Source organism: Bufo bufo, chromosome 2 (genome assembly GCF_905171765.1).
Source record: "Bufo bufo chromosome 2, aBufBuf1.1, whole genome shotgun sequence".
Taxonomy (NCBI): Eukaryota; Metazoa; Chordata; class Amphibia; order Anura; family Bufonidae; genus Bufo; species Bufo bufo.
Window position 1 is genome coordinate 136,243,828 of NC_053390.1, and position 26,889 is coordinate 136,270,716.

The 26,889-nt window shown below is 47.2% G+C and overlaps 1 protein-coding gene across 2 annotated transcripts in view; it reads right to left on the minus strand.

Annotated features, from left to right (window-relative positions):
- Window positions 1–23,558, minus strand: part of LYSMD3 (LysM domain containing 3) — a 31,331-nt gene extending 7,773 nt beyond the window's left edge. The window contains exon 1 of one of the 2 annotated variants that reach the window (XM_040421536.1): window positions 23,436–23,558. The gene's annotated coding sequence lies outside the window, so the exon portion shown is untranslated. The remainder of the gene's footprint in view (window positions 1–23,435) is intronic. The other variant, XM_040421537.1, reaches the window with a different exon arrangement.
- Between the last annotated feature and the right edge of the window lie 3,331 nt (window positions 23,559–26,889).

The following is a 26,889-nucleotide window of genomic DNA, read 5'->3' on the forward strand; positions in this document are numbered from 1 at the left end:
GAGATCCGACAGGCTGTCCAGGCACAGAGCAGCCCGCTGGGTCTCGCAGGACCCCCACTGCCTGCAATGAGGTCCAGACGGTTTGTGGCATATATGCCCAGTTGCATGCAATGTTTTTTTTGTCTGGCCGACAGCCGGCGTTTGAGCTGGATCTCTGAAACCGGGATATGAGGCTGTATTCAAGAAACGTATTTAAATATTAACGGGGTTATCCCATGAAGGATATTACTATGCAAGGAATAGGGTGTTTCTAATAACGTATTACTGCAGTATATATGCAATAAAAAAACTGTTAGTCTTTTATGTACATTTTCCTCTCCGATAGCGCCCCCTGCTGTTTCTAAAATAGGCATAAATGTTAAAAGGAGTTGTCTCACTTCAGCAAATTGCATTTATTATGTAGAGAAAGTTAATACAGGACACTTACTAATGTATCGTTATTATCCATATTGCTTCCTTGACTGGCAGGATTCATTTTTCCATCACGTGATACACTGCTCGTTTCCATGGTTACGACCACCCTGCAATCTATCAGTGGTGGCCATGCTTGCACACTATAGGAAAAGGCACCAGCCTATGTGTGGTCCCATGGTCCCGGCTGGCGCTTTTTCCTGAAGTGTGCAAGCACGGCCACCACTGATGGACTGCAGGGTGGTCGTAACTATGGAAACGAGCAGTGTATAATGTGATGGAAAAATGAATCCTGCCAGTTAAGGAAGCAATATGGCTAATAACAATATATTAGTAAGTGCCTTGTATTAACTTCCTCTACATAATAAAAGCGATTTGCTGAAGTGAGACAACCCCTTTAAGAGAGAACCAAGGAGACTTAGGCCCCTTTCACACGGGTGAGTATTCCGCGCGGATGCGATGCGTGAGGTGAACGCATTGCACCCGCACTGAATCCTGACCCATTCATTTCTATGGGGTTGTGCACACGAGCGGTGATTTTCACGCATCACTTGTCCGTTGCGTGAAAATCGAGCATGCTCTATATTCTGCGTTTTTCACGCAACGCAGGCCCCATAGAAGTGAATGGGGTTGCGTGAAAATCGCAAGCATCCGCAAGTAAGTGCGGATGCGGTGCGATTTTCACGCACGGTTGCTAGGAGACGATCGGGATGGAGACCCGATCATTATTATTTTCCCTTAGACGGAGACTTGTATTTTCCCTGGGAGCGGTTATCTTCTCCCTGGCTGTGAACGCATCCAATCAGAGCGCCCCGCTCTTAGCCAGGGAGAATAAGCTCAAGTTCTCGTGAGAATCGCGAGAACTTAAGCATGTAGCCATCCTCCCTGGCTAAGAGCGGGGTGCTCCGATTGGATGCGCTCACAGCCAGGGAGACTAGAGCCAGTGGTGTGCCCAGGGGAGGGGGGGTGCGGTACGCCCCAGGTGCCGGCTCTGACTGGGGTGCCAGCAGGCCCAGAAGCAATGAGCGCTTCCATCAATACAGATGGAAGCGCTCATTGCTGAAGCGCTGACACCCGTGACCCAGTCCAATATACTGCGGCAGGGCAGGGAGCAGAGCCCACAGTTCCCTGCCCCGCCGCCGATCACCGCCACAGGCTTCAGGCCTAGCAGGCCTGAAGCCTATACAGTAGTGAAATCCAGGTGCAGGCGCGTGTAATGACATCATCAGAACAGTGAAATCCAGGCGCAGGCGCATGTAATGAGACAGCAGAACAGTGCCGGGACTCTGCAAGCAAGTGCAGGTAAGTATTTAGCTTTTCGGGTTTCTTTCTTTCTTTTTTCTTTTATGTGGCAACTTTGGGGGACATGAGGGGGCCGGGGTGGACAGAGGACGTGTGGGGGCAAACTTTTATTTTATATTATAATGGGCAACTTTGGGGGATATGAGGGGGCCGTGGTGCACACAGGACAGAGGACGTGTGGGGGCAAACTTTTATTTTATATTATAATGGGCAACTTTGGGGGATATGAGGGGGCCGTGGTGCACACAGGACAGAGGACGTGTGGGGGCAAACTTTTATTTTATAATGTGGCAACTTTGGGGGACATGAGGGGGGTGCACACAGGAGGACGTGGGGGAATATGGTGGGATACTGTGTGACACAGTGGGGGGGGGGCAATTTATTATGGGAGGAATGGCAATGTGGGGGACACCGTGGTGGGACACTACTGTATAGGGGTAGTGTGGAAGACACTACTGTGTGGGGGGCAGCGTGCGGGACACTACTGTGTGGGGGGCAGCATGCGGGACACTACTGTGTGGGGGAAATTACTGTGTGGGGGAAATTACTGTGTGGGGGCAGTGTGGGGGAAATTACTGTGTGGGGGTCACTACTGTATGGGGGTAGTGTGGAAGATACTACTGTGTGGGGGGCAGCGTGGGGGACACTACTGTGTGGGGGGCAGCGTGGTGGGACACTACTGTATGGGGGTAGTGTGGAAGACACTACCGTGTGGGGGACACTACTGTGTGGGGGGCAGCGTGGGGGACACTACTGTGTGGGGGGAAGCATGCGGGACACTACTGTGTGGGGGGCAGCGTGGGGGAAATTACTGTGTGGGGGTCACTACTGTATGGGGGTAGTGTGGAAGACACTACTGTGTGGGGGGCAGCGTGAGGGACACTACTGTGTGGGGGGCAGTATGGGGGAAATTACTGTGTGGGGGGCAGCATGGGGGCCTTTCTATTGGGGAGGCACTGTAGAGGCCAGTCTATTATTTCTGGGGACACTATACAGGGATTATTACCTGGAGCACAATATAGGGTGTTATTACTGGGGGCACTCTAGGGGACATTATAGCTGCTGTAGACACTAGGGATCGACCGATATTGATTTTTTTTAGGGCCGATACCGATAATTTGTGAACTTTCAGGCCGATAATTTATACCGATATTCTATGAATTTTCATTTTTGAGAAAAAAAATATAAATCCTACACAAATCTGCTGAAAATGAATATGTTTATTGTTAACGTGTAGTTTTTTGTTTTTTGAAATCTTTCTTTTTTATTTATACTTAATATTTTTGGTGGTTTTTTTTTAACTTTTTTTTTTTTTACTAACTTTTAGCCCCCTTAGGGACTAGAACCCTTGTCCTATTCACCCTGATAGAGCTCTCCGCACTGCGCCACCAATGTTTTTAATACTGGGGTGGGGGGCCACAGCCCCTCCCCTCCTCATCTGTCTCTTCATTGGCAACAGCAGCACAGGGGGGGAGGGAGACACTGCTTCCTTCTCCCCTGTGCTGCTGAGGGAACACGGAGAGCGCTGACAGCAGCGCGATCTGTGTTCCCCATACGTTATCGGAATATCATCAAAATAGATGCCGATACCGATCAAAATCCTGAATATCGGCCGATAATATCGGTAAAACCGATAATCGGTCGATCCCTAGTAGACACTATAGGGACATTTGATGTAATTTATCAAACTGGTGTAAAGTAGAACTGGCTTATTTGCCCATAGCAACCAATCAGATTCCACCTTTCATATTTGACAGCTCTTTTGGAAATCCAGTTCTACTTTACATCAGTTTGATAAAGGACTCCAATTATGTCTATTAGGGTCACTATTTTTTCAGCAGTATAGTACCTGGGGCATTGGGGGACACAACGGGCACAGTATTGGGGGGTGACAGCAGGATGACACTGTGGGGACTCCAGGATGGGGAGGTTAATGGAAAAATTTTGAAATCTAACGTGTGTGTGTTACAAACTCTGTAAAGACGAGATGCGGCTGAAAGAATTTCTCATGGCGGTCTAACGGAGGAGAAGAGGAAAGAGAAGGTCTACATGACAGGAGATGTCCCTGGATGTAAGAGGTATGTGGTCAAGTATTGGGGGGGGGGGGCAGAGAAATGACCCGCCCTAGGTGCCAAACACCCTGGGCATGCCACTGACTAGAGCTAGTCTGATGAAAGGTCCTCTTTAAATATACATTCCACCTTTTTATAAAATATGAACTTCTACAGTACACTATATGCTCACTGAGCAGTGTGGCAGAGCCTTCCCCCTGCACTGCCAGCGTGCTGACTGGGGGGCGATGACTGTGTGAGCGGTAAGCGCTCACTCCGGGTAGTGCAGAGAGGCAGGGGGAAGCTGCTGTACAGTATATAGGGACATACCGTAACTGTTCTTATTTCTCCACCAGGCTGTGAGGGAGCAGGGCAGGCAGCTCCCTCACAGCTCTCCTATAGCCCTTAGCATCGCTTATTTGTAAGAGTGCTGCTAAGGGAGTTTTCTACCACAAATAAAGGTTTTCTCTAAATAAAGTATATTACAAAAATGTTCCTTGTCACTGTCCCTACACATTAGAAAAAAGAAAAAAAGAAACGCTAGTTACTCTTTAAAGGGTTTCTACCACCACATTTTCACCTATTTAGCTGTCAGACACTAGCGATCTGCTAGTGTCTGCTCTACCTAACCATGCTATTGTAATCCCTTTCTGTGCAGCGGTTACCCTAAAAAAACGTAGTTTTATTGCTATGCTAATGAGCCTCTAGGTGCTATGGGGGCGTCTTTTCAGCACCTAGAGGCTCCGTCCACTCACTATTTCCGCCGCCCAGCGCGCTCCAGCCTCTGCTCTAGATTGATAGCCCACTCGCGCCTGAGCCGTGTGCTTCTGTATTGGCGCAGTGACTGTTGGACTGCTCCCTGCGCCGTAATCGGCGCAGGCGCAGTGAAGATGCCGGCGCAGGGAGACAGTCACTGCGCCTGCGCCGAATACAGAAGCACACGGCGCAGGCGCGAGAATTCGGCCAAGATGCAGAGAAGTAGTCTGTCAATCTAGAGGAGAGGGGCAGGCTGGAGCGCGCTGGGCGGCAGAAATGGTGAGTGGACGGAGCCTCTAGGTGCTGAAAAGACGCCCCTATAGCACCTAGAGGCTCATTTGCATAGCAATAAAACTACGTTTTTTAGGGTAACCGCTGCACAGAAAGGGATTACAATACCATGGTTAGGTAGAGCAGACACTAGCAGATCGCTAGTGTCTGACAGCTAAATAGGTGAAAATGTGGTGGTAGAAACCCTTTAAATGGGACTGAGCTGCGGTCCTGGGCTTGCTGCCAAATGTGGAGGACATCTGGGGAGCTCCTGACACTCGGAATCTATCAAGCACCATCAGTCCAGGTACGGGCGCCTTCCCTACACCCCAAGCCTTTCATCTGACTTGGCGCATCCCCCGCTATCGGTGTGGACTTTTCTGGACCTCCGGCACTGGAGATCGGGCTGAGGCCTACTAAGTTCTAGAAATCCCCGGCCTCGATTTCTGGATGACGCAGGCGCCACGAGCGGACGCTCACGATCGGAGCACCTAACAAGTAAGCAGCAAGCTCCATCACACCATACAGACTGGCGTATGGTCAGCGCCACTCACCGGCTCTCCCAGACTAGCTGCTCCTGGTCAGGACGCCCTGGCGTGGATTCTCCATCTTGGAGGCCCCCCATCTCCAAACCCAGGACTAAAGCGTGCAGGATACCCCATCCAGCTTCCCAAACATCCCAGTGAGGCTAACTGCAGCATGGCACCATATATGTACTCCGCTTTTAAAGACCTGCTCATAGTGCCTTCTATGTTCTCAGCTTTTACAGATCTGCACATGGTGCTATTTATGTATTCAGCATTTACAGTTCTGGACACGGTGCCATCTAAGTAATCAGCATATAACTTTATAAACCATACCTGGTGTTCTGCCTGCTACTCTGATATTTAAAGGACCAGCGACCCAGGGGCGCATGTGCACCGCTTATAGGAAAATTATGTTTCTGTGAGCCCTGCACCACCTGCCGGATTAATCCCTCTCCAGCACCGATCTAAAGGCTCTACTAGCAATTTCTATCTATGCTAGGGTCCCAAAGAATGACCCGCACCAAAGGCAAGACAAAAGTTGCCGGTACGCCAAATCCGTCACAGACGCTTCTGGAACTATTCAGACTCCCTTCACAATCCATCATGGCAAATCCGGTGGCGTCTCCTGCCAGCCCTGCCTCGTCCACCGATAGTGGACCACCAATTGTCCATGCGACTCACGATCAAGGCCAGGGGGACCTCAGGAATATTGCCTCACGCCAAATTCAGGACATTGGAAACAGTGTCGGATCTTGAAACCCGTGCTGATGAGATATCTAATGCCCTAGGAGTAGACAGGGAAGATATAAACTTCCAAGCTGCCCAGTTGGCCGCACTTGAGCTCAAGATCGAGGGCTTAGAAAACAGGTCATGGAGGGGAAACCTGAGAATTCGGGGTCTGCCAGAATCGTTTCTGATTTTACCATCAACCCTGCTCTCTTTATTCAAGGCCTTGCTCCCTCAGGCTGCAGCGGATCAGTTGCGAATGGATTGGGTCCGCAGGGCCCTAGGTAAACCCCACACTCCAGACCTACCGAGGGATGTGGTCCTCAAATTTCATTACCCGGAGGTGAGAGACCAAATCCTAACAGCAGCCCGGAACATCTCCAACCTACTGGGACTCCCATCATCTGTCCACCTATATGCTGACCTGCTCCCTCCACTCTCCGTAAACGCAGAGAAATGGGGCCAGTGACACAGGCTTTACAGAAGGCTCAGATCCGCTACAGATGGGGGGGGGATTCCGCTTGCCCTAACATTTCCGTTGAACTCTCGCACCCACACGGTGCACTCTCCTCTAGAAGGATGTGAGGTTCTTCAACTTGCAGGGATCCTGCTGGACCAACAGCCACCACCTTCTGCGCCGCCTAGGCCTCAACGCTCAGCCAGGGTTTGGAACAAAGATCCAGCTAACACATCATCATCCCCACGTTCCCCAGCCTCCTCAGAACAGCCTTCTGAAGTTCAACACTCTTTAGAGAAGCGGAGCGGATTATATCTAAAGATGAACGACGCGTTTGCTCCTTTGTCTATGCCTCTATCCATTTGGCTCACCTTTTTGTGCCGACCTTAAAAACGGCACGACTGTTTACCCAGGTACTTAATGTTTTTGTTTTCGATGTTTTTCTTTTACTGTAGGGTTGTAACTTAAGGGGATCAATCTGCTCTCTCTTTTAAATAATTGCAGGTCATGGCCTGGTTGGGAGGTGCGGGTGGGCTCCTTCCAGTGGAGTAATCGGGCGCCCCATCATACATTAGCTTTCTTACCTTCCATTTTGTTATGTGTAAAATCATAACCCACAATGTGAGGGGCTTTAATTACACACAAAAACGCAAAACAGCCTTTTTTAACTATAAGAGGCATGCGCCTGACGTTCTCTACCTGCAGGAGTCGCACTTTACTGCTTCCTCACACCCAAAATATTTCCACCCACACTACACCAGGTTTTTTCCCCTCTACATGTTGCTCTAAAAGTAGAGGTCTCTGTAACACAATCTATCATAGACCCCGGGGGTCGTTATGTGATCTTGGTAGGCACTTATAGGGACGAAACATTGTGTATAGCTAATGTATATGCCCCGACGGAAGACTACATAGCCTTCTTCTGCCATATTAGGAGGATTATTGTACCCCTCACTTATCATAAACGTTTATGGTGCGAGGACTTTAATTTTGTCCACAACCCGGTCTTGGACCGCTCTTCTCCCCTCCCCCAGCCTCGCCCAGCAGGTGTATCGCTCCAAATCCGTCAGGTAATGGAATCCCTCTCGCTGGCTGATACTTGGAGGGAGCATAACGGTTCGCAGAGGAGTTATACTTACTATTCCCCAGGACATAATATATACACTCGCATTGTATCTTGCCCGTTCTGCCCTATTTACTTTACTCTAGGCATATAGTCTCACCCTGGTCTGATCACGATATGGTCATGGTAGAATTAGCTCTCATGGGCCCCAGCTATGCTCCCTATACGTGGAGACTCAACGAATCACTTTTAACCCGCCCGGCCATTCATGACCAGCTCCACATTGATTTGCAGAACTTCTTTGCTGATAATACCACTCCAGAGACTAACCCTATGTTAGTATGTCTTACCCACAAAGTTTTTATTAGGGGCAAGCTGGTGGGAGTAGCGTCCCGGCTAAAAAAGGAGAGGGACTCCACGCAACTTGCACTAGAAGCCAAGCTAGGTAGATTAATTAGAGCTCATCAACAATGCCCCTCCCTGTATCTGCTTAAAGCGGTGAAAGACACTAAGCTACAACTGAATATGCTATTGTCTAAAAACACAGAACGCTCTCCGCTGGACTGCCTCCTATTATTATAAATATGCTAATAAACCTGATAGGATGCTAGCCTGTCAACTAAAGGCCAGGCAGAAGATTAATCAGGTTTACCAGATCCGCACCCGAAAGGGCTGTACTACCTCCAATCCCGATAGCTTCCAGTCGTACTATCAACACTTATATTCCAGACCTCAAACGGTTCCTGGGGCCACGGGGGATGAGTTTCTGACAGCAACCCCTCTCCCTAGGGTTTCTAACGAGGCATTGGGTGCCATCACCCCGGAAGAGGTGGAGTACACTATCAAAACATAAAAAATAGGAAAGGCCCCCGGGGCCAGATGGGTTCTCAGCACTTTATTATAAAAAATGTTCCTCCCTGTTGGTCCCACGTATTACTCAGTATTGTCATTATTTATTACAGGGGGCCAGCCACACCCCATTCAGAGTTTCTCTCTGCCAGAATCACTGTCATTCCTAAACCGAACAGACCCTTTACTGCCCTCTAATTACAGGCCTATCTCCCTACTCAATTTAGACAATAAAATCTTCACTTCTATCCTAGCTCGTCGTCTTAATAGGTTACTACCTGACATCATACACAAGGACCAGGTGGTATTTATCGCAGGTAGGGAAGCCCCGGACAATATTCGAAAAATATTGAATATAATACAAGAGGCTAACAAGACTCATATGCCTCTAGCTATTTTAGCTCTAGATATCAAAAAAAGCTTTTGATACCCTAGATTGGGATTATCTCTCCAAAGTTATGACTACTATGGGTATTGGGGGCTCATTTCTGCAGGCCATTTGCTCCCTGTATTTTACCCCTGAAGCATATCTAAAACTTCCTGCATCCCATTTTTCACCCATTAAGATTCAGAGGGGAACACGTCAGGGGTGTCCCTTGTCACCGGCGTTATTTGCTCTCACCATGGAACCGCTAGCTATTTGCATCAGATCGCATCCCGATATAACAGGACTCCCTATAGGTGGCCACGAACACAAACTAAGCCTTTTTGCCGATGACCTCATTCTTACCATTACCAATCCTGTAATTTCCTTCCCGTCACTGTTGAAGGTGTTGGGTTCCTTTTCCGCGGCCTCTGGACTCTCCATCAACCATTCTAAATCTGAACTTCTCCCTTGTAATTTAAAGGGATTCGGTCACCTGGATTTTAGTGACAGAGCTTTTTACATCATCACATCAGTCTGCTCGTTTTGTATTAAAATATACTGGTATTACTACCCTAAGTGTTGTCCTTTGTCTAGAAAATCGCTTTTATTAATATGGTAATTACCTGAGTAAGGAGCCCAAGGGGCTGTCCCTCCGGCCGTTGGAGCCCAGACGCGCCCCTTCTCCTGGAGCCCAGCACCACCCAACTGCTAATATATTCACTCCTCATTGCCGGCTGGCGCATGTGCAGTGCGTCCTGTGAGGCCAATTCCAGGCGCTGACATGTGTATCCACGGAATGCGTTCGCTGAGCCATAAGCTCGCGCATGCGCTGTTGATACACATGTCAGCGCCTGGAATCTGCCTCAAAGGACGCACTGCACATGCGCCAGCTGGCAATGAGGAGTGAATAAATTAGCAGTGAGGTGGTGCTGGGCTCCAGGAGAAGGAGCACGCCTGGGCTCCAACGGCCGGAGGGACAGTCCCTTGGGCTCCTTACTCAGGTAATTACCATATTAATAAAAGCAATTTTCTAGACAAAGGACAACACTTAGGGTAGTAATAATAGTATATTTTAATACAAAACGGGCAGACTGATGTGATGATGTAAAAAGCTCTGTCACTAAAATCCAGGTGACAGAATCCCTTTAACACCCCAGATCCGGTCCCTTTTACTACAAAACTTCCCATTCCAAATTAAACATCACTTTATCCCCTATCTGGGAATATCCCTAACTAACAGGATCGACAAGGTCTACAAAACCAATTATCCCCCTCTCTACCATAAAATTAGAGAGGACCTTAGAGGCTGGCGTTTCCTTCCAGTTTCTTGGGTGGGTAGAATCCACATCATCAGGATGGTGGTCCTACCCAGACTGTTGTACTTGTTTAGAGCCCTCCCTATGCTGGTGCCCACTTCAGATTTGAAACAGCTGCAAACTGATATTCAAAAATTTACAGTATAGACCAAAAGTTTGGACACACCTTCTCATTCAAAGAGTTTTCTTTATTTTCATGACTATGAAGGCATCAAAACTATGAATTAACACATGTGGAATTATATATATAACAAACAAGTGTGAGACAACAGAAAATATGTCATATTCTAGGTTCTTCAAATTAGCCACCTTTTGCTTTGATTACTGCTTTGCACACTCTTGGCATTCTCTTGGCATTCTCTTGATGAGCTTCAAGAGGTAGTCCCCTGAAATGGAATTCCAACAGTCTTGAAGGAGTTCCCAGAGATACTTAGCACTTGTTGGCCCTTTTGCCTTCACTCTGCGGTCCAGCTCACCCCAAACCATCTCGATTGGGTTCAGGTTCGGGGACTGTTGAGGCCAGGTCATCTGGCGCAGCACCCCATCACTCTCCTTCATGGTCAAATAGCCCTTACTTTCAAAGTTTTCCCAATTTTTCGGCTGACTGACTGACCTTCATTTCTTAAAGTAATAATGGCCACTCGTTTTTCTTTACCCAACCCCATTTATAAGGCAAAAAATCCCACTTATTAAACCTGACAGGGCACACCTGTGAAGTGAAAACCATTTCAGGGGACTACCTCTTGAAGCTTATCAAGAGAATGCCAAGAGTGTGCAAAGCAGTAATCAAAGCAAAAGGTGGCTACTTTGAAGAACCTAGAATATGACATATTTTCCGTTGTTTCACACTTGTTTGTTATGTATATAATTCCACATGTGTTAATTCATAGTTTTGATGCCTTCAGGGTGAATCTACAATTTTCATAGTCATGAAAATGAGGAAAACTCTTTGAATGAGAAGGTGTGTCCAAACTTTTGGTCTGTACTGTATATGGGTGGATAAACGCCCATGTATAGCTATGCGCACGATGTGTTGCCATAAATCCCAGGGAGGCTTTTCTGTTCCTGATCTTCACAAATACTATAAAGCTGCTAGGATAGCATAATTGTTTCTGACACATCTTAACCCTGGCGAGAGCAAATAACGCCAGAGACAACGGACACCCCTGACGTGTTCCCCTCTGAATCTTAATGGGTGAAAAATGGGATGCAGGAAGTTTTAGATATGCTTCAGGGGTAAAATACAGGGAGCGAATGGCCTGCAGAAATGAGCCCCCAATACCCATAGTAGTCATAACTTTGGAGAGATAATCCCAATCTAGGGTATCAAAAGCTTTTTTGATATCTAGAGCTAAAATATCTAGAGGCGTATGAGTCTTGTTAGCCTCTTGTATTATATTCTATATTTTTCTAATATTGTCCGGGGCTTCCCTACCTGCGATAAATCCCACCTGGTCCTTGTGTATGATGTCAGGTAGTAACCTATTAAGACGACGAGCTAGGATAGAAGTGAAGATTTTATTGTCTAAATTGAGTAGGGAGATAGGCCTGTAATTAGAGGGCAGTAAAGGGTCTTTGTTCGGTTTAGGAATGACCGTTGTGGATTGTGTTGGAGCAAACCCTATTTGCCCCATATTCGTGGAAGGCTTTGATTTGGTCAACCCGTCCATTACCGTCTAATGTCTGGCCCAACTCTTTACTATCCCACTACTCGTTATTGCTCTGGAGGTCGGTCAGGTTTAAGGTTTTGGGAAATCCCGCATTTCTGCCTGGCCTTCAAGATCACGCATTTGTTTGGTGGAAATCCAATAAATTATGCACTCTACACAGGTTCCTAGTAAGAGGTAAGCTTATCTCTCTTGCTGACTTCAGGGAGAGGTTTAACCTTCCAATGAGAGAACTATACAATGCCAAGCAGATTTTCTCATTCTTATCTTCTATTCAAACGCATACTGGCACCATCGACTATACTCCCTTTGAACGCTCTATAGCCTACTCGTTATACAAACAAGGTCTACTGTCCAGGATATATGGAATACTTAATGGTGTAGCCGAGGGTTCCAAGTTACCTTACATGAAAGCTTGGGAGAGGACTTAGAATACCCCACTTCTCAACGGTTCCAGCGCCCCAGATACTCACTAAAGGCTCTTGGCAAACCACCTTAGCTGAAATATCTACAAAAATACTTCATAGGACCTACATGGTTCCAGCTAGACTGCACCGCATATACCCTGATGTTTCCTCCAGATGCTTCCGCGATTGCAATACCGAGGGTACAATGTACACATACAGTCAGGTCCATAAATATGGGACATGGACACAATTCTAACATGTTTGGCTCTATACACCACCACAATGGATTTGAAAAGAAACAAAACAAGATGTGCTTTAACTGCAGACTGTCAGCTTTAATTTGAGGGTCTTTACATCCAAATCAGGTGAACGGTGTAGAAATTACAACAGTTTGCATATGTGCCTCCCACTTGTTAAGGGACCAAAAGTAATGGGACAATTGGCTTCTCAGTGTTCCATGGCCAGGTGTGTGTTATTCCCTCACTATCCCAATTACAATAAGCAGATAAAAGGTCCAGAGTTCATTTCAAGTGTGCTATTTGCATTTGGAATCTGTTGCTGTCAACTCTCAAGATGAGATCCAAAAAGCTGTCACTATCAGTGAAGCAAGCCATCATTAGGCTGAAAAAACACAACAATCCCATCAGAAAGATAGCAAAAACATTAGGTGTGGCCAAAACAACTGTTTGGAACATTCTTAAAAAGAAGGAACGCACCGGTGAGCTCAGCAACACCAAAAGACCCGAGAGACCACGGAAAACAACTGTGGTGGATGACTGAAGAATTCTATCCCTAGTGAAGAAAACATCCTTCACAAGAGTTGGCCAGATCAAAAACACTCTCCAGGAGGTAGGTGTATGTGTGTCAAAGTCAACAATCAAGAGAAGACTTCACCAGAGTGAATACAGAGGGTTCACCACAAGATGTAAACCATTGGTGAACCTTAAAAACAGGAAGGCCAGATTAGAGTTTGCCAAACTACATCTAAAAAAGCCTTCACTGTTCTGGAACAACATCCTATGGACAGATAAGACCAAGATCAACTTGTACCAGAGTGATGGGAAGAGAAGAGTATGGAGAAGGAAAGGAACTGCTCATGATCCTAAGCATACCACCTCATCAGTGAAGTACGGTGGGTTAGTGTCATGGCGTGGGCATGTATGGCTGCCAATGGAACTGGCTCTCTGTATTTATTGATGATGTGACTGCTGACAAAAGCAGCAGGATGAATTCCTGAAGTGTTTCGGTAATATTATCTGCTCATATTCAGCCAAATGCTTCAAACTCATTGGACGGCGCTTCACAGTGCATATGGCAATGACCCAAAGCATACTGCAAAAGCAACCAAAGAGTTTTTTTAAGAGAAAGAAGTGGAATGTTATGCAATGGCCAAGTCAATCACCTGACCTGAAACCGATTGAGCATGCATTTCACTTGCTGAAGACAGAACTGAAGGGAAAAATGCCCCAAGAACCAGCAGAAAACTGAAGACAGTTGCAGTAGAGGCCTGGCAGTGCATCACCAGGGATGAAACCTAGCGTCTGGTGATGTCTGTGCGTTCCAGACTTCAAACCACCGTCTAGTTTCTATCCCATTCACCATAAGGGCAATTTTCTTGGAACGTTCTACTCCCTGGTATCAAATGATTTTAGACAAATAAACCAAGAGTCTATTCCACCTTCCCATAGGAAACATAATCTCAAACCATATGAGAGAGTAGCCCTTAAAGAGGACCTTTCATGGATTATTACACTATGAACTAACTATACAGACATGTAGAGCGGCGCCCGGGGATCTCACTGCACTTACTATTATCCCTGGGCGCCGCTCCGTTCTCCTGCTATGCCCTCCGGTATCTTCGTTCACTAAGTTATGGTAGGCGGAGTCTGCCCTTGTTCTTCTGTAGCGCTGGCCAATCGCATTGCAGAGCTCACAGCCTGGGAGAAAATAACCTCCCAGGCTGTGAGCTCTGCGCTGCGATTGGCCAGCGCTAGAGCAGAATAAGGACAGACTCCGCCTACCATAACTTAGTGACTGGAATCTCCACCTACTATAAACTTAGTGACGGAGCGGCGCCCGGGGATAATAGTAAGTGCAGTGAGATCCCCGGGCGCCGCTCTTCATGTCTGTATACTTAGTTCATAGTGTAATAATCGGTGAAAGGTCCTCTTTAAAAACTTACAATCAAACACAAATATCACAATAAGAAGTGTCGATAAAGGAGGAGGAATCGTAATCCAGAACAGAGAGGAGTACATAAAATAAGCTTTAAATATACTCTCAGATACAAACTATTATAAACCGCTATATAGTGACCCTTCCAGCCAATATAGAGACGAATTTGAAAAACTAATAAAATCAGCAGACACTGTTTTAGATAAAAAAGAAAATAAATATATTTTAGTGAAAGAAGGAACCCTTACGACTTTCTATCACCTTCCTAAAATTCACAAGGACCTAAAAAATCCCCCCGGTAGACCAATAATCTTTGGGGTGTCCTCCCTCACCAGGAATCTCTCCCATTACATCGACGTACATCTCCAAAAACATGTTCTTAACCTGAAATCACATCTTAAAGACTCTGCATCGTTAATAACATCTGTAAAAGATATCAAATGGAAAGAAAGCTGGTTGACTTTAGATATATCAGCCCTATATACAAATATACCTCACAATTTGGTACTGGAATGTGTATCCGCTTTTCTAAACAATGACCATGAAATGCCTATGGAACAAAAAACTTTTATCAGTAAAAGTATGGAATTCAACCTCACTCATAATATATTTACTTTCCAAGACCAGATCTATAAACAGATATGGGGCACCGCGATGGGGACGCGTTTCGCGGCAAGCTTTGCGAATCTGTTTATGGGTAGGTTTGAAGAATCTTTTATATATCAAGCTAAGTTCTGGCTCAATAATATCATCTTTTTCAAAAGATACATTGACGACCTGATTTTTATTTGGGATGGTGAGCAGTCCACAATAGAGGAGTTTATATATCTCACTTAAATACCAACAACTGGGGTATCAAATTCATAGGAACGTATGATAAAACGAAAACAGAATTTTTAGACTTAGAGATTTTCATCCTGAATAACTAAATTAAAACCCGAACCTTTTTCAAAAAGGTGGATAGCAACAGCTATCTTGATTTTGGCAGCACACACTATAGAAAGTGGAAGTCAAATGTTCAGTTTAGCCAGTTTAAAACGCATTCGGCGAGATTGCACATTAGATACAGACTTCAGTTCACAATGCAACATCCTCACGTCCAGATTTAACCAAAAGCGGTACCCAAGCAACATCATTGCGGGCGCTAGAGAAAAAGCTAATAAGCTAACACAATCGGAAAGCCTAGCCCCAGCACAGAAGATAGGGGGAAATACTGATATTAGCTCCTACTGCTATAACTTCATAACAACATATAACCAAAACCATAATGCTATTAAGGCGACACTGGGGAAACATTGGCACATCCTAAATAGAGACCCTATACTCAGCCAAATCATTCCGGAGATCCCTCGCTTCACGTATATTAGAGCTAAAACCCTGAAAAACATCCTAGCGCCTAGCAAAATGAGAGCAGCAATACATCCCTCTAATGAGGATAAGGACAGCGAGGCCCCCAAAGGTAGTTCCAAATGCGGTCACTCAAGATGTCTCTGTTGCATTAGTATCAACCAACGATCATCTTTTCATAGTAAGAGTACCGGAGATTCATTTAAAATCCAATACCATTTAACCTGCAATTCGAATTATGTAATTTATTTGCTTGAGTTCTATGTCACCTACAATATGTAGGTCGCACCATACAGACCCTACGTAATCGATTCAACAAACATCGTTCAAACATTAGGAAAAAGTATATGAAACACAGTGTGTCCAGACATGCGGCCGAACACCATGAAGGTAATGCTGTAGGGTTTACTATAACACCTATTGAGTTCATTCCAATACATCAGACGTCGTGAGATGTATTGGATCTTCAAACTCAATAGCCTCAATCCTTATGGGCTCAATGAGGCCTTTGAAATCAATTTATGAGGTGAAAAGATGGCAATAAAATATGAAGGAAGGCCCTATTCTCCCCCTTGCTGTGTACCCAACCATCTTCTGTTTCCACCCTCCCCCTCATTTATCCCATATATAATTTTAGATCTCTCATCCCACATCTCCTCTGACAAAGTAGGAGTCCACATATATAAAAGGATCGAAACAAGTAGAAAGAGAACACGTGCTGGAATGAGACGCTATTTCAGACAGGTTGCAGTGTATGCTACATACTCTATATATTATATTTGAGATTTTATATATATTTGAGGTTATATATATATATATATATATATATATATATATATACACACACACACACATATGAATTCATCTATTTATTTCTTTATCATAATTTTATATATTTTATTTGAGTCCTATGGACATTTTATGATTTGTAATATTTTTGGTCAAACACACTCTTTTTATATACAGTACATATGCATCTATTAAGGATCGTTTGAAATCGTTTGAAATGTACCGATTCCCATGAACTATTAGCTTCTGCGCTGCTGGGACAACGGGTCACATGACCGCACAACTGCGATCACGTGACACCCTATGTCATTGATTGCAGCCGTCGGCTCAGAACATTCATCTGAGCATGCGCTCTTCCTGCGATCAAAGTATCGCGACTTCCGCCCTCTCTCCCCTTGCCTGGCCAGAAGAGAACGGCGCTCAACAGAGAACACTTCCGGGTTCCCGAGTCATGTGACGCTTGTACTTGCGATCACATGACCGGGAGTTATATCGAACATTAAACTAGGGATCGACCGATATTGATTTTTTAGGAAAAAAAAAAATTTCCTACACAAATCTGCTGAAAATTAATATGTTTATTGTTAACGTGTATTTTTTTTTGTAAATCTTTTTCATTTATACTTAATATTTTTGTGGGTTTTTTTTACTAACTTTTAGCCCCCTTAGGGACTAGAACCCTTGTCCTATTCACCCTGATAGATCTCTATCAGGGTGAATAGGAGCTCACACTGTCCCTGCTGCTCTGTGCTTTGTGCACACAGCAGCATGGAGCTGAACATGGCAGCCAGGGCTTCAATAGCGTCCTGGCTGCCATGGTAACCGATCGGAGCCCCAGGCTTACACTGCTGGGGCTCCGATCGGAGGAGGAGGGGAGAGGGGACCCTGTGGCCACTGCCACCAATCATTAATACTGGGTGGGGGGGCGCACTGTGCCACCAATGTTTTTACTATTGGGATGGGGGTGGGGGGCGCACTGCGCCACCAATGAAGATAAGTCTCTCAATCATTCATATACAGGAGGCGGGAGCTGGCTGCAGAATCACATAGCCGTCTCCCGACCTCTATGAGCGTTAGCTGCGATCCGCGGCACCTAAGGGGTTAACTACCGCGGACCGCAGCTATTGCTCATAGAGGTCCGGAGCCAGCTATGTGATTCTGCAGCCAGCTCCCGCCTCCTGTATATGAATTAATGAAAGACTACTCTTCATTGGTGGAGCGGTGGCCACAGCCCCTCCCCTTCTTTTCTCCTCTCTCCTCTAATTGGCGGCAGCAGCAGCAGCAGCACAGGGGGAGGGAGACACTGCTTCCTTCTCCCCTGTGCTGCTGAGGGAACACGGAGAGCACTGACAGCAGTGCGATCTGTGTTCCCAATAAGTTATCGGTATATCGGCAAAATAGATGCCGATACCGATAACGGTCAAAATCCTCAATATCGGCCGATAATATCGGTAAAACCGATAATCGGTCAGTCCCTACATTAAACGATCCTATGTATAATGAAGAAGCGATTCTATCTATAAACCATGTGAACGGTTATACATTGCTATTTTGCCTTGGTTTTATGAAATTAAGTTTGCACTCTGGATGACACCTGGTGATGGCTCCTCCCCACAGAAGGGCGTCACCCAGGTGCATCCTTTTGGCGGTTTTTTGGACACATTTTGTCTATAAATATTGATCTATTTGTATTATTTGTTATATTATTGTGAAACCTGATGAAGGGGAGATCCTGATCCCCGAAACGCGTTGTTTCTATTAAACAGGAAGAATCCATCCATTAAGACCGCCTCTACTAGTGATTTTTTGCGCCGAGGCAGAACCTTTTTCTTTTACTACGAATTTATTTTGGGGGACTGGACATCCTATCCTAGAGATCGTACAATCTGCGGCTGCAGTCCTGGTATAAAAGGTCCTATTTCTATTAAGTCTACAGTAGAGTTGTGCCTGCTGGAGCACAACCCTATAAGGTGAGTCTGGATATTCCTCACTAGATAATATTATCTGGTTGAACATACTACCCTCTTGTGCGCTCTTTTTCCTCTCTGTTTCCCTCTCCTGGAGGGTTATTTAGATTCGTCCTCGGTATATCGTTCCAGACTTCAGGCTGTAATTGACTGCAAAGGATTTGCAACCAAGTATTAAAAAGTGAAAGTTTGATTTATGATTATTATTATACTTGTCCCATACTTTTGGTCCCTTAAGAGTGGGAGGCACATATGCAAACTGTTGTAATTCCTACACCGTCACCTGATTTGGTGGATGTAAATAAAGCTGACAGTCTTGCCGTTAATGCACATCGAGTTTGCTTCATTTCAAATCCATTGTGGTGGTGTATAGAGCCAAAAATGTTAGAATTGTGTCCATGTCCCAATATTTATGGACCTGACTGTATGGTGGACTTGCCCACTAGTTAAAAACTTCTGGGGAAGAATCTGCTCCCTTGTGTCGGCTGTGTTGGGTTGTCAGTATCCTGTCTCCTTACCGCTTTGCCTCCTAGGGGACAAACCGTCCTGGTTGACGTTCACTAAATTTAAGCTGTCCCAATTCATTCTTTTAGCTGCCAGAATTCATATAGCTTTTACAGTAAATGGCGCTCGGCCTCACTTAGTTTTCAGGCTGTACTAGATAGAAGTATCTTATTGTGTCTATTTGAACGACTAACCGCCATAGGTACCGCCACTTATGCGGCCTTTGAGAAGCTCCGGGAGCCCTGGCGGTCCTCCCCTCATTCTACTGATCTCCGCTACTGTATTACTTTATAGCACACCCTCAATGTCATACAGTTATTTTATTGACTGATGATTTACAATCCCCACTGCACTCCAATGTTTAGTTCGTCGTTTCATTCTTGAAATGTTACTAGATTTTTCCCTTTACTTATCTTTTTATCCATGATTTTTTTTTTTTACCTTGTTATTGTTACCCTTTATAATGCAAAATGTATTAGGCCTCTTTCACACTTGCGTTGTTGGGATCCGGCATGCACTTCCGTTGCCGGAGGTGCCCGCCGGATCCGTAACAACGCAAGTGTACTGAAAGCATTTGAAGACGGAACCGTCTTCCAAATGCTTTCAGTGTTACTATGGCACCCAGGACGCTATTAAAGTCCTGGTTGCCATAGTAGGAGCGGGGAGCGGGGGAGCGGTATACTTACAGTCCGTGCGGCTCCCGGGGCGCTCCAGAATGACGTCAGAGCGCCCCATGCGCATGGATGACGTGATCCATGCGATCACGTGATCCATGCGCTTGGGGCGCCCTGACGTCACTCTGGAGCGCCCGGGGAGCCGCACGGACGGTAAGTACACTGCTCCCCCGCTCCCCGCTCCACTTACCATGGCTGTCAGGACTTTAGCGTCCCGGCAGCCATGGTAACCACTCTGAAAAAGCTAAATGTCGGCTCCGGCAATGCGCCGAAACGACGTTTAGCTTAAGGCCGGGTCCGGATCAATGCCTTTCAATGGGCATTAATCCCGGATCCGGCCTTGCGGCAAGTGTTCAGGATTTTTGGCCGGAGCAAAAAGCGCAGCATGCTGCGGTATTTTCTCCGGCCAAAAAACGTTATGGGGATCTGGGGATGACGCACTGTTATGGGGGGATCTGTGGATGACGCACTGTTATGGGGGGATCTGTGGATGACGCACTGTTATGGGGGGGATCTGTGGATGACGCACTGTTATGGGGGGGATCTGTGGATGACGCACTGTTATGGGGGGATCTGTGGATGACGCACTGTTATGGGGGGATCTGTGGATGACGCACTGTTATGGGGGGATCTGTGGATGACGCACTGTTATGGGGGGATCTGTGGATGACGCACTGTTATGGGGGGGGATCTGTGGATGACGCACTGTTATGGGGGGGGATCTGTGGATGACGCACTGTTATGGGGGGGGATCTGTGGATGACGCACTGTTATGGGGGGGATCTGTGGATGACGCACTGTTAGGGGGGGATCTGTGGATGACGCACTGTTAGGGGGGGATCTGTGGATGACGCACTGTTAGGGGGGGATCTGTGGATGACGCACTGTTAGGGGGGGATCTGTGGATGACGCACTGTTATGGGGGGATCTGTGGATGACGCACTGTTATGGGGGATCTGTGGATGACGCACTGTTATGGTAGGGGGGATCTGTGGATGACGCACTGTTATGGGGGGATCTGTGGATGACGCACTGTTATGGGGGATCTGTGGATGACACTGTTATGGGGGATCTGTGGATGACACTGTTATGGGGGATCTGTGAATGACACTGATGGGGGGCTCTGTGGATGACACTGAGGGGGGCTCTGTGGATGACACTGAGGGGGGCTCTGTGGATGACACTGAGGGGGGCTCTGTGGATGACACTGAGGGGGCTCTGTGGATGACACGAGGAGGGGGCTCTGTGGATGGACACTGCGGGGGGCTCTGTGGATGACACTGAGGGGGCTTCTGTGGATGACACTGAGGGGGCTCTGTGGATGACACGGAGGGGGGCTCTGTGGATGACACTGAGGGTGGGCTCTGTGGATGACACTGAGGGGGCGTCTGGTGGATGACACTGAGGGGGGGCTCTGTGGATGACACTGAGGGGGGCTCTGTGGATGACACTTATGGGGCTCTGTGGATGACACTGGTTGGGGCTCTGTGGATGACACTTATGGGGCTCTGTGAGACACTTATGGGCTCTGTGGATGACACTTATGTCATCCACAGATCCCCATAAGTGTCATCTACAGATCCCCCATCAGATGCATCAGTGTGGAGGGAGGAGGCGAAGACACTCATGGCGGGGCCCGGTGCAGTGACTCTACTCTAATACACCGGGCCCCGCAACTGTTAAACATTCAATCTGATCTATATCTAATAGTATATGCTCTGTACGGCTCTTACTGTAGTACCGTAAGTATAGCGCAGACCGGCATCTCCATCAGTCATGCGCCACCTGCCGCAGCTCCCTCCTCATGCGCCGCCTGCCCCAGCTCCCTCCTCATGCGCCGTCTGCTCCAGCTCCCTCTGTCATGCGCCGCCTGCCCCAGCTCCCTCCTCATGCGCTGCCTGCCTGCTTATCTCACTTTATGAATGAACAGGCAGGCGGCGCATGACAGAGGGAGCTGGGGCAGGCGGCGCATGACAGAGGGAGCTGGAGCAGACGGCGCATGACCGAGGGAGATGCCGGTCTGCGCTATACTTGCGGTACTACAGTAAGAGCCCTACAGAGCTTATACTATTAGATATAGAGTCAGATCGAATTTTTTATTCATAGTTTGCGGGGCCCGGGTGTATTAGAGGAGAGTCAACTGCACCGGGCCCCGCTCCTCCTCCACACTGTCACTGATACTTCGCTGGCCGCGCTGTGCAGCATAGCGGCCAGCAAAGTATTCGCTTTATAAGACGCACGGCCATTTTCCCCCCACTTTTGGGGGGGGAAAAGTGTGTCTTATAAAGCGAAAAATACGGTATGCAGTATCTGCACACTTTACTCTATGGTGTGGAGGAGTGGGCTCATTACCCTGCCCCAAATTATCATATTTATGTATATGATTAAAGGGGTTTCTGTCACCACTCTATAAGCCCTGTGAGGTGAAGATATGCTCATGTCCAGGGCAGCATTCTGATTTCTAAGGTGGCCTTATAAAAGCTATTTGTGGCTTTATTCTGCGGAAAAACAGGTTTTACTAACCTGTCAATCATTGAATTAAGGTGCCCCACGCAGGGGAGGTCTGAGTGGAATGCATAGTGCCCGCCGCACGCATCGCCGTTTGTGCCCAGCGCCCCTTCTACTCCTCAGTGCCGCCTCGTCCCTCCCTCCCCCTCCTCCCGCTTTGAGAATCCCGCTCGTGCGCACAGGCTCAGCCTGATGCCCGTTGCGGGACTAGCTGACATACGGCTTCTTCTTGCACTGTGCACACGCGCCGAGAAGTGGAGCACTCGCTCACAGATTGCCGGAAAAGGTTTACTGCGAGTAAACTAGAGATGGGAAGTTCAGATCTTTCACATGAATCGGTTCATTCGCTGAGCCGACAAGAAGCAAGTGAACCAAAGCTTAGGTTGCGCAATGCGCATGCTTCGATTCACTTGCTGATTCGGCTCTTGGTCTGAGTCAGGAAGTTTATTCTATAAAACCCTGTGTGTAATTATCTACCCCACTGTAGGAAAAAACAAGCATCGGGGGGGGGGGGGGGGTGAATTTAACACTGGGGTAAATAATATAATTAAAATGGAGAGTTAAATGTGTAAATGTATTTAAAAAAAATACATCTCTCTCAATAGTTCTATAGCTACTGAATGAGACAGAAGAAGGGATGCCTTTTAACATATATTTCTCCTTGAGAAGCCAATTTGACCCTAAAGGGTTAATTCAACCTGTAATGTAAACTCTGTCCTGTCACTTCTCTTATCTCTCTGCTCTGCTATCAGTGAACCTTTCAGGATATATTGTCTCACATGCGGGGGTCAGGGAGCCGCTATCTAATAGCGGGAGACTCCCTGAACCTCCGGGAGACTTGAGATCCCTGAGAACATCACTTCTGGATGGATCATCCCTGTAATGAGTCACATGAAGAGCGACACTGATGACAAGGAGGGACACAGGACGGACAGGCTGAACCGGTAGTCACTTCCATCATACCGCACCGCGCGCCCTGCAATGTCACAGCACAGGTAGCAGTTGTCACTGACACCACATGACTGAATATTTATGTGCCAGCTGGAAACTAAAAAATACATAATAACCAGTTATAGATTTATGTAAAAAAGGTTTTACAAGTAAAAATCCTCCCTGGACACTACAAAGACCTAGTGCTGAACTTCCACACATTAAACATGAAGCCACCAGTACTAGAGTCCGACAACCATCTGAATGCCACCCCCATAAACCGCACTCTGACAACAGTTCACCCTCCGGTACCGCTACAGAGACTTTACTGAGCAGCAGGTGCTGACATTCGCTGGCACTGCCCACTCTCACCTTCATCGCGCGGCCTCCGCTCTTTTTGCTGGACTCCTCTCGGCCACCGTCCACTCCACTATTGCTGCCTCCGCGCCCCCGCCGACCATCGGAAGCTTCCAGGGGGAACGCGCATCCCTCAAGCCACGTCCTCAAGCGACGTTCTCGCCTGCGTTCCTGCGCGTACGTGTGACGTAGGACGCCTGAGTCCACCTGGTGCCATGTCTAGTGTGGGCAGACGGATTCTTTAGGAGATCTGAATGTGGTGGTTGTAGGTGCGGACTGTTTATTTCTCGGCAAGCCAGCATGTAGGGGCATTGCTGGTATTATTCCGGAGATGCGCACTGAGAATACATCTGGTAACTTTCAGGAGGTCGCTATCCTGTTACTTGGAATGTATATAGGGTTGCCACTTTTCCCAACAAAAAAACACCAGCCAAGTTAAGCCACACCCCAAAGATGGTGTGGTTGTGAGGGGTTGTCATACTGTGGCTCCCAATAATTGTTAATGCCCCCAGAATTAATAATGCCCACATTAGTGCCCCCAGTAATAGTAATGCCCACATTAGCGCCCCCAGTAATAGTAATGCCCACATTAGCGCCCCCAGAATTAATACTGTTCATATTAGTGCCCCCAGTAATATTAATGTCCCTAGTAATATTAATGTCCCCTTTAGTGCACCCCAGAATTGAAGGGGTTCTGCAGTTTCAAGTGAACAGAGCTTAGCCCCGCCCAGGCCAGTGATACTAGTCGTGACGTCACTGGTCCTGCGGTAAACAGCGAGAAGGCCGCGGCGCTACTGCCAGTGCCGCTGCCTTCTCAAACAGCTGATCGGCAGGGGTCCAGGTGTCGGACCCCCGCCGATCAGATGGTGATGATCTAAAACTGCAGAACCCCTTTAATGCCCCCCATTAGTGCCTCCCAGTAAGAGTAATGGCACCATTAATGCGCCCAGTAAGAATAATGCCCCCCATTTGTGCCTCCAGGAAGAATAATGGCCCCCATTAGTGGCCCCCAGGAAGAATAATGGCACCCATTAATGCCCCCCAGTTACAATTATGCCCCCATTAGTGCCCCCAGTTACAATAATGCCCCCCTCTAGTCCCCCCAGTTAGAATAATGCCTCTCTTTAGTGCTCCCAGTTACAACAATGCCCCCTTTATTGCCCCCAGTTAGAATAATGCCCCCATTAGTGTCCCCAGTCTGCCTCTGCAAAAAAAAAAAGGCACTCACCTCCTTCATTTGCTAGCGCCACGGTGAACGCCCCCTGCTGACTGGAAGCTTAGGACAGGACCTGCGTTCCAATGTGATGACGTCTCGCAGGTCCTGTCCTGCACATCTAGTCAGCAGCGCGAGCAAATGGAGGAGGTGAGTTTTTATTTTTTTTAATTAACACGGGGGGTAAAGGCTGCACTAATGAGCGCTCCACAATGGAAGCACTCATTAACATTGCAGGTAGAAAAAAACTACCGGCACTGGCAGGGCCACTAAATTACCAGCCTTGCCGAAGAGATACCGGCAGGGTGGCAACCCTAAATGTATAGCGGCACAGGACCCAACATAATGAAGTAAAAAAGGAAGCATATTACCCCGCACTGCCTCTTACAGTATGTCCAGAGCATATCCATTCCAGTGTCCACGTATCCACTAGAAATCACATGGACAAGGACAGACTTATACCCCCCAATAGCAGCACCTACCACAGAAGTGCCAATTAGGCACACAACCGTATTTTTCGTCCGCACCCGATGATCACACATGGACACATTCATTTCTATCGGTCTACAAAAAATGCTGCCAGCTCACGGATGTCATCCATGTGGCCTTTCCACAAATTATAGAACATTACCTATTCGTGTCCATTTTGTAGACAGGCATTTCTACTGAAGGGTTGAGAACATTGCAGAATACACACGGGCGGTATCTGTATTTTACAGATTGTAGACCACAAAACGGATCTGGTCGTATGCATGAGGTCTTATAGCAGGGATCAGCAACCTCCGGCACTCCAGCTGTGCTGAAACTACGGCTCCCAGCATGCACACTTGCTTAGCTGTTTTCAGAACTCCTATAGAAGTGAATGGAGCATGCTGGGAGTTGCAGTTTCACCACATCTGGAGTGCCAAAGGTTGCTGACCACTGTCTTATAGTATCGCAATGCAGCACAAAATACCGCCCCTGCAGTGCTTAATACCACAGTGCAGCACAAAATACCTCCCCTGCAGTGCTTAATACCACAGTGCAGCACAAAATACCTCCCCTGCAGTGCTTAATACCACAGTGCCGCACAAAATACCTCCCCTGCAGTGCTTAATACCACAGTGCCGCACAAAATACCTCCCCTGCAGTGCTTAATACCACAATGCATCAAAAAATACCTCCCCTGCAGTGCTTAATACCACAGTGCAGCACAAAATACCTCCCCTGCAGTGCTTAATACCACAGTGCAGCACAAAATACCTCCCCTGCAGTGCTTAATACCACAGTGTAGCACAAAATACCTCCCCTGCCGTGCTTAATACCACAGTGTAGCACAAAATACCTCCCCTGCAGTGCTTAATACCACAGTGCCGCACAAAATACCTCCCCTGCAGTGCTTAATACCACAGTGCAGCACAAAATACCTCCCCTGCAGTGCTTAATACCACAGTGCAGCACAAAATACCTCCCCTGCAGTGCTTAATACCACAGTGCAGCACAAAATACCTCCCCTGCAGTGCTTAATACCACAGTGCAGCACAAAATACCTCCCCTGCAGTGCTTAATACCACAGTGCAGCACAAAATACCTCCCCTACAGTGCTTAATACCACAGTGCAGCACAAAATACCTCCCCTGCAGTGCTTAATACCACAGTGCAGCACAAAACACCTCCCCTGCAGTGCTTAATACCACAGTGTAGCACAAAATACCTCCCCTGCAGTGCTTAATACCACAGTGCAGCACAAAATACCTCCCCTGCAGTGCTTAATACCACAGTGCAGCACAAAATACCTCCCCTGCAGTGCTTAATACCACAGTGCCGCACAAAATACCTCCCCTGCAGTGCTTAATACCACAGTGCAGCACAAAATACCTCCCCTGCAGTGCTTAATACCACAGTGCCGCACAAAATACCTCCCCTGCAGTGCTTAATACCACAGTGCAGCACAAAATACCTCCCCTGCAGTGCTTAATACCACAGTGTAGCACAAAATACCTCCCCTGCAGTGCTTAATACCACAGTGCCGTGCAAAATACCTCCCCTGCAGTGCTTAATACCTCCCCTGCCGTGCTTAATACCACAGTGTAGCACAAAATACCTCCCCTGCAGTGCTTAATACCACAGTGTAGCACAAAATACCTCCCCTGCCGTGCTTAATACCACAGTGTAGCACAAAATACCTCCCCTGCAGTGCTTAATACCACAGTGCCGCACAAAATACCTCCCCTGCAGTGCTTAATACCACAGTGCAGCACAAAATACCTCCCCTGC